Source organism: Hyaena hyaena, unplaced genomic scaffold, assembly GCF_003009895.1.
Source record: "Hyaena hyaena isolate Hyena2069 unplaced genomic scaffold, ASM300989v1 scaffold_603, whole genome shotgun sequence".
In the NCBI taxonomy this organism is placed as follows: Eukaryota; Metazoa; Chordata; class Mammalia; order Carnivora; family Hyaenidae; genus Hyaena; species Hyaena hyaena.
In genome coordinates this window covers 673,131-681,463 of record NW_024081235.1, presented here as the reverse complement: position 1 = coordinate 681,463, position 8,333 = coordinate 673,131, and positions in this window count along the sequence as shown.

The window sequence follows — 8,333 nt, the reverse complement described above, 5'->3', positions numbered from 1 at the left end:
GCCTGGGTGGTTCAGTTGATTAAGCGGCCAACTTCAGCTCAGGTCGTGATTTTGCAATTCATGGGTTCGAGCCCCACGTCGGGCTCTGTGCTGACAGCTCGGAGCCTGGAGTTGCTTCAGATTCTGTGTCTCCCTCTCTCTCTGCCCCTCCCCTGCTCACACCCTGTCTCTCTCTCTCTCTCTCTCTCTCTCTCTCGCTCAAAAATAAAAAAAAAATTTTTAAAAAGAAAAACAAGAGGTAACAAATGCTGGTGAGCATGTGGAGAAAAAGGACTGTTGGTGGGGGGTCAGCTGGTGCAGCCACGATGGGAGACGGTATGGAGGTTCCTCAAGTAATTGAAAATAGAACCGCCATTCCAACTTCTGGGAATATACCCGGAGGAAATGCAGTTACCATCTCAAAGAGATAGCTGCGCCCTCACGTTCGCTGCAACATTATTCACAGTAGCTGAGATACAGATACAACCCAAGTGTGTGTTGACCGAAGATAAAGAAAATACGGCATGCATACACGATAGAGTGTCATTCGTCCTTAAGAAAGGAGGAGATTCTGTCATTTGCAACAGCGTGCATGAACCCGGAGGGCACTATGCTAAGTGAAATGAGCCAGACAGAGAAAGACAAACACAGCGATGTGGAACCTGAAACAAAAAGTGGCACTCGGACGAACAGCAGAAGACTGGCCGGTGCCGGGGGGCGTGGGGAGGGGGGGGGTGGGCAGGGCGAGGTCGTTTCCCAGAGTGTGCATTTTCAGGTATGAGTTGAGCGAGGTCTGAGGGTCTGATGTCTAAGGTGGTGACTGGAGTTGATAACACAATGCGGTATAATTGAAATGTGCTCAGAGTAGAGCGTCAGTGTTCTCTCTCCTCTCTCTCTCTCTCTCTCACACACACACACACACAAGCCCAAGCTGGTTGTGTGAGGTGATGGGTGCTTTCGCTCCATGGCGGGAATCTGTCATGTGACACGTATGTCGCATCATCACACACTGCAGGCTTTCCGTATCTTGCCATTTTATTTGGAAAAGTAGAAAAAAGACGTTGCTTCCTGAGGACGTGCTCAGGGGCTTCAAGAGCGTTTATGAAACAATATGTCCTAAAACACGTCTGGGGGGTCGGCTGGTCCTTGTTTCTCGTGCTTCTTTCCTCCTTTCTTCTTGGAACTCAGGACACTTGTCCCCTCAGCTCCGTGAGCGTCCCTCCCCGTGCTCTGGTCTCCTCAGGTGTGCAGGACATTTGTCCTCGTGACCCTCTGGGCAGGGTTCTATTGCCCAGTCCCCACCAGGTCCAGAGGCGGGTCACCCAGACTGTGAAGACCCTGCCGAAATCACCGTGAAATGCCTCAGTCAAGGTGGATCCGAGCCACTTCAGACCCGGATATAAAAGTTCTGTTCACGGAGGGAAGCTCAGGTTTTCACTTCAAAAGTGAAAACATTCTCCTTTGAAAGTTCGGTAAAGTGCAATACCTCCCCCAATATTCTCTACTTGACTTCTCTGCCATGAAATATGTTCTCACTTGTAAAGGACACACAGTGGGTTTCCTTTAGATGCCCCCACACCGGCACCTGTGAGCACCCGCGCCTCCTGCACACGTTCGGGTCCTGTGGCACCTGGACAGGAGTGAGGGGGAGGGTTAGGGTCCTGAGGGCACCCGGGCTGCAGCAGGTGTGGGAGGGGGAGGGTTAGGGTCCTGAGGGCACCTGGGCGGCAGCAGGTGTGGGAGGGGGAGGGTCCTGAGGGCACCTGGGCAGCAGCAGGTGGGGGACAGCTCAGGGCTTTGCTCATGCTGTTCCTTCAAGCCTGGAAGGTTTTTCCCCACTCACCCTCTTGGGAAGGTGTGCGGTCCCTTCTCAGCCTCCAACACCCCCCAATGTGACCCGTGGAGGCTGCGGGCCACCGTGGACACGCCCTCCTCGCTCCCAGAGCCCCCCTGCCCACCCGCGTGGCGGCTGGAGTGACCACGTGGACACGCCTCTGACCACCCCTCCCGCGAGTGCGCTGCTCCTCAGGCGGGTCCGGGGCGCAGCCTAAGGGTGCCCAGGGGCTCCCGGCACTGACCCCCACCTGCCACCTGCGTGTCACGCTCCGTCCCCAAGTTCCGGGTTCAGCTGTCGGTTCTGCTAACTCTTCCGTCCCCCCAGGGCCCGTGTGGGGGAGGCGGTCCCCCCGCAGCCCCCCGGGCTCTCCGGCGCGCGTGCAGGCTGGCCCTGCCCCCGCCGCGCTCCATCGGCCAGAGGACACGCCGGCTGATTCGGATGCGCTGGGCGGGCACCCGGGGTGCCGGGGAGGAGTCCCCGAAGGCCGGCGAGGGCGGGGCTGGACACCGCGGGGAGCGGCCGCCTTCCGGGCAGGGGAGGCGCGTGGTGGGGAGGCGGCTCGGAGGCCCCGGCCCGGGACTGGAGAGGGGCCGTGCCTGTCACCAAAGGGCCCTCGTGCTCGTGGTGGGACCTGTCCTCCCCCATCTGCTGGTCCGCAGGGGCCTCGTCCAGAACAGCCCGCAGAGCAGGGGGACAGACTGCGGGGTGGCGCGGGCCAAACTAGCGCAGTCCTCCACCCGCGCCCCAGGGCATGGCCCTCAGGGCTCCTAAGGCCTCCGGCTTAGTGGCCGGGCCCCTCCCTCGGGCGCTCTCACCGCCTGGGACCGGCCGGAGCCCGCGCCCGTGTGCAGACCCGGTGGCCTGGCGCCGCGTGCCCGCGGCCACGTGGGCGGACTTGCTCTCAGGGCCGCGCGCCAGGAGGCCCGCACGTGGCACATGCGCACTGAGCGCCCCCCCCCGAAGCGTGGGCGGCAGGCTGGGGCCCCACCGGCTGTAACCCTGCCCGCCCCCGCACCCCCCGGCCCGGGCCCGGGACGCTGGGGCTCCGGGGACCGCAGGGGCGCGATCCCCACGCTTTACCGCTTTTACACCTTGCGGGGAGTTGTCTCACACGGCCGGGCACGCGCGCCACACGGCAGCTCTGGGCTTGAAAAGCTGAGTCAAAACCTCTGATTTCCTGTCTCCTCTGCAGGACTGCACGTGCTCCCCCCGCTCCCCACCCCCGGGTGTCCGCCTCCGTGTCTTTGCTCCGTCCTTCTTTCCCCGCGGGGTCCGTCCCCCCCCCCCGCTCTCCCGCCCGCGTCCTTCAGGGGAGAGTGCAGGGGTCGGGCCGCTGACCCCTCACCGGACAGCCCCGCGCCTGTGCCCGTTCCCCGCGCCCGCGCCCGTTCCCCGCGCCCGCGCCCCGCGCCCGCGCCCCGCGCCCGCGCCCCGCGCCCGTTCCCCGCGCCCGCGCCCGTTCCCCGCGCCCCGCGCCCGCGCCCGTTCCCCGCGCCCGCGCCCCGCTGCTTCTCCGGCCCGGCCCCTGATCGAACCCGGGAAGGCTGTGGCCGGGTTCGGTTATCCCTGGTCCTCGCGGCAGGTACGCGAGCGCTCTGACACACACAGAAAACTCGAATCAAGTCCCGAGTGAGCGGGGGATGGCTTTTCCCCGCTGTCCCGCACACGGGCTGCCGCGGGCGGCCGGCCGGGCCCCCTGCCGCGCTGTCCCCTCTCCCCAGGGCGGGTCGCAGCCGGACGCGTCACGATTCCCAGCCGGACGCGTCTGTCCCGGGGCCACGCGTCCAGGCAAAGCTCCCCCCCCCCCCCCCGGGCGGGAGAAGCAGGGCCCGGCGGGGGCGAAGCTCGTCTCCAGGACAGCGCTCCCTCCACCGCCCTGCTGGGACCGCGGCCACACGTGCGACCCACCCGGGGACAAAGGAAAGGCTCGGGAGGTTCCTCGGCTTGGCCCGGGCCCTGCCGGCTCCCGTGTGACGCCCTCGTCTGTCTTCCGTGAGCCCCTGTTCAAGGGGAAGCCTGCTGCCTCTGTGTTTCCTGCAGAAGATGCAGTTGAAACCAGTTCAAAGATCAGAGCGTGTCCGTGCGAGCGGTTAGAGGCTTGTGGCCTCGGGGAGGCAGGGCCGTGGCGGACGGCTGCGCCCTACAAAGGAGGTGACATGATCTAGGTGCTCAGCACCTGCTACCTCGGGGAGGGGTGGGGAGCCCAGAGCCCGGGTGTGGTGCAGCGTTTGCTTGGGCACAACCACGACCCCCCGGAAGTGAATGAGGGACCCGGGGAGAAAAGTAAGAGGCGAAGGAATTCGTAAACAAGAACAATGGTCCGTTTCCAGGCTTAGACGACCGGTGACTTTTACTGGCAATAGCTGGAGTGACTGTTCACAGACAAAAGTCGTTTCTGTCTCTTATATGTCCAAGGACGTGTCCTAGAAACCCAAGGTCATGGTCCTGGAAGACATCTGGATTCTGGAGAGCAAATGAGAGAAGTCAGGACTTGGAAAGGTCCTAATTAATCCTGAAATCCTAATAAATGTTAACCTAAAGGTTCATATTCTAGCACAAATCCGATTCTTGGTAAGTATTGACCAAGCAAGTGAAAGAAATGTATTTGAGGAAAGGTTTGCTTACAGATTTCATCAGGTGGTTGGAGAGAAACAAAGTTCATGAGTTCACTCTTACAGTCATCTTTCCAGAAGTGCTAATGTGTTAGTAAATATCTGAAGAAAGTTGAAGAGCCTTGAAAGGAAACTAGGGTCAAAGACTCCACAAACTGTGCTTTGAATGGAACACAAACTATGATTTGCTCAGTGTACATCCTGTGCAACCATGAGCAGCAGATTAGCTTACAGTTACTCACGTGTACGTCACCTTCAAGTGCCCAGGGAGCTGTGGCTGTGGGCCCTTGGTGCAGGTGTGAACACATAGTCTAGAACACAAGCGGATTAAGGAGGTGGTTTATGTGTGAGTGTAGATGGCAGTCCATAATGGGGTATGAGAATCAAGGCAAGTGGAGAGGGTAGCTCCTCAGGATGGCAGCGGTGATGATGGGAGCCTGGTTAGGTAGAGGGAGGATTGATCAAACAGGTAAATACCCTGAGGGTTATTTATGGAAGCCGTGTTTCTCATGGTCAGAGAAGGAAATTAGGAATGTGGGAAGAGAGAAGACTAGTAAATCTTAGGTGCTGAGTTAAAATCAGATATTCGTGGGGAGGCCTGGTCTCAGTACGTGTGGGTAGGTGCAGATACAGGTGTAGGGTATGTGTGTGCTCTAGCGTGTGTGTGTGTAAACGTTAAGTGTGTTCCCTAGCTTTTCACCCGGAGGGCCTGGGAGCAGACGCCCCAAGGCACTGCACCGCTCGAGCCCGCGTTCTACACCAGATACCGTTCCCCGAAGAAAGGAGCCAGGCTTGGAGAAATGGCAGATTGCAGGGCGGGGGCTGGAGAAGAGCGAGATGGGCTGGAGGCAGGACGTAGGAGGTGGTCCAGCCACGTGACCCAGGGGCCAGCTGGAAGGGGCTCCTCCGGGTCAGCCCTGGAGTGGCTTTCCAGCAAAATGAAGAAAGATATTAACATGAATAAAGCGATAGTGGGTCACTCAATAACTCACCGGATACAATAGGAATCCCTGAGTCTGTTTTGACATAAACGAATAGGGAACAGAAGAGGCTTTTTAGCGGAAGGCCAGCCTCTTGACGTGGAGGGGCTGGCGGAAGAGACAGTCACCACCGGCCACGCAGACACCCAGGTGCTGGGCCCCGCAGGGGGAGGGGGAGCGATATGTGCAGAGTCTCACAGCCGTTCCTCTTAAAATTCTTACTCATTCCCGGGGCGCCTGGGTGGCTTAGTCGGTTAAGCGTCCGACTTTCGCTTAGGTCATGATCTCGCGGTTCGTGGGTTCAGGCCCCGCGTCGGGCTCTGTGCTGACTGCCAGCTCGGAGCCTGGAGCCTGTTTCAGTCTGTGACTCCCTCTCTCTCTGACCCTCCCCTGCTCACGCTGTCTCTCTCTCTCTCCTAGAAATAAATAAATAAATAAATAAACAAACAAACATTAAAAAAAAATTCTCACTCATTCCCAAGTGGAAGAGAATGATTTGACAGAGGTGAAGTGAGGCAGGCGCCCCCTTCGTCACACGGTCACTATTAACCTGGGCCCCGGGAGGGGTCCGGGCCAAGCACCTCCCGGCAGGACCCGGTGAGAACACAGCCTCACCTCTGGGGTGCTTCTGCCAGGAGAAGAGGGTATCCCGCGTCGAGTCCTAAGGAAACACTAGTCACACCCAAACTGAGGAGCGTTCTGGAGTCTGCAGTCGTCAGGTGTCAAGGTCAGGAGACCAGCGGAAGACCCGGTGCCTGTCTGATTCTGAAAGAGACCCTGATAACTGAACAGGCCAAGTGGCTGCAGACCGGACGTTTTTCTATGAGTGGCTTTGGTGAGACGAGTGGAGACCCTGAGGCGTCTGAGGGCTTGGCGGCAGGGGTGGGTCTGTGCTGTCGGTGGTGAGGGGTTATCGGTTTGCCTCTGGTACCGCCGGAGCCTTACCGCTACCCCGTAACATGGCGAACCGCAGCCTGGCCCCGGACGGCTTCTCTTACATTTTCTGCCCGCTTAGAGCTGGGAAACACGGCGCTGACAAAAAAAATGGAATCTTAGCAAAGGAGAGAACTAGGAAGGTGGGTCCGGAGGAAGTTATTTAACGGAGAGTAAGACCCGAGAGAAGCATGTTAAGTGGTTGGGTTGTGTAGACAATGGATTACCCTTTTCCCATCAGACACTTGGGAGCTCGCTCTGTTTCAGAATTCCCTTCCACTTATTTTCACGTGTGAATGTTCTGTCTTATCGGACCGTGTGATGGTTCTGAAGCACTAACATAAACAGGCAACATCACTGAAAAGCTGAATGCCCCAATGTGACCGATGTTCAGAAATTTAATCTTGGGAGGGAGGTGCCTGGGTAGCTCAGTGGGTTAAGCAGCTGACTTCAGCTTGGGTCACGATCTCATAGCTTGAAGGCTCATGAGGTCGAGCCCCACGTCGGGCTCTGTGCTGACAGCTCGGAGCCTGGAGCTGCTTCAGATTCTGGGTCTCCCGCTCTCTCTGCCCCTCCTCCATTCATACTCTCTGTCTGTTTCTGAAAATAAATAAATAAATGATAAATAAATAAGTAAAATATTTAAAAAGTATTTAAAAAACAATAAAAGCACACCTTTATCTCAGGACAACGTTTACAAGTTTTATGGGTTCTTTGTTTGGGGTTTGTTGGAAGCAAGCCCTGGGTTTGAGCCGGGACTCGCTCTGTGTGTTTCCATGGACTCAGGTCACTAAATTATTCCCGGTGGTAAAATGTCAGGCCAGCCAGCTCGGTGGAAAAGAACTCAAAGTCACCTTCTGACACGCTTATGCGTATCGCGTGGGAAGCTCTGTGTGCGCCCTGGGCCGCGGTGGGACCTGCGGGGGGCGGTGCTCGGAGCCACCACGCGCTGGCCCTGCTTCCCCCAGGGCCCCGGCGCTCTGACGCTGCTCTTGGCCGCTGGCCACACAGTCGCCCTTTCAGTGTCTGATTCAGAAGACCTTTTCTTTTTCTTCCTCCCCGTGACGCGCCTCTGATGCACGGCCAGGGTACAGGGCCAGGTTTTCCCACGGTCTGAGGACCGTGAGGTGCTGGCTACATCACAGGCCAGGCCAGGCCAAGCTCAAGTCAAATGTTGGAAATCTACACGCCCCCAAGTTCATGTTATTTTAGCAGAGTAACGTCTCCCAAACCCCAGCCCAGGTTAGTCTCTGGGCCCACATCTGATGTCTAAGAGCACCCATTATTAGCAGGCTCCCCGTATCAGTACGGGCCGGTGACCCCGAGACCGCTTGTACTGTTTATCACACTCCCTAAGAACACACGATTTCAGTTAGTTTTTGCTTAAGTAGCATTTTTTGCTTACCTGCAATATATCTGCGGCATAAACTGCCTGACACAGCAGTCATGATCAAAAACATTGCTATACTCCATGTGGGTTTGCTTGCTAAATATCAGAACATGAGAACGTGTTAGATGCATAAGAAAAGTAAGTTAGGGTGAAAAAAAAAGTGTTGCTTCTACAGATGATAGCAAAATTCAGTGATTAATTGCCCTGAGAACTGGCAGCGGCAAAACTTATAAAAAGTAAAACAGGATTTAAATGTTTGATGTTAAAGACGGTCATAGATTTTTTTTTTTTAAGACCGTCATAGATTTTTAAAGGGGTCAAGAGTTTGGATCTAACAACATTACTGAATTTGCACTTGACATCAAGGAAGATAGGTATACCCAGTCACAGTGTATTCTTTGGTCGGAGACAAAGTGTGGATTGAATAGACCATGTGTCTGAAGCTAGATGGTGATTATTTTTTCAGGGGGCTGTTATTTACTTTTGGGCATCACTGGGATATTCTGGCTGCAGTGGTCTGTCCATGGGCCCTCGCCGGAGGATTCTGGGTGGGGTGGGTCGAAGGTAGTGTGATACTTTTATTGCACACACTTTAACCCACC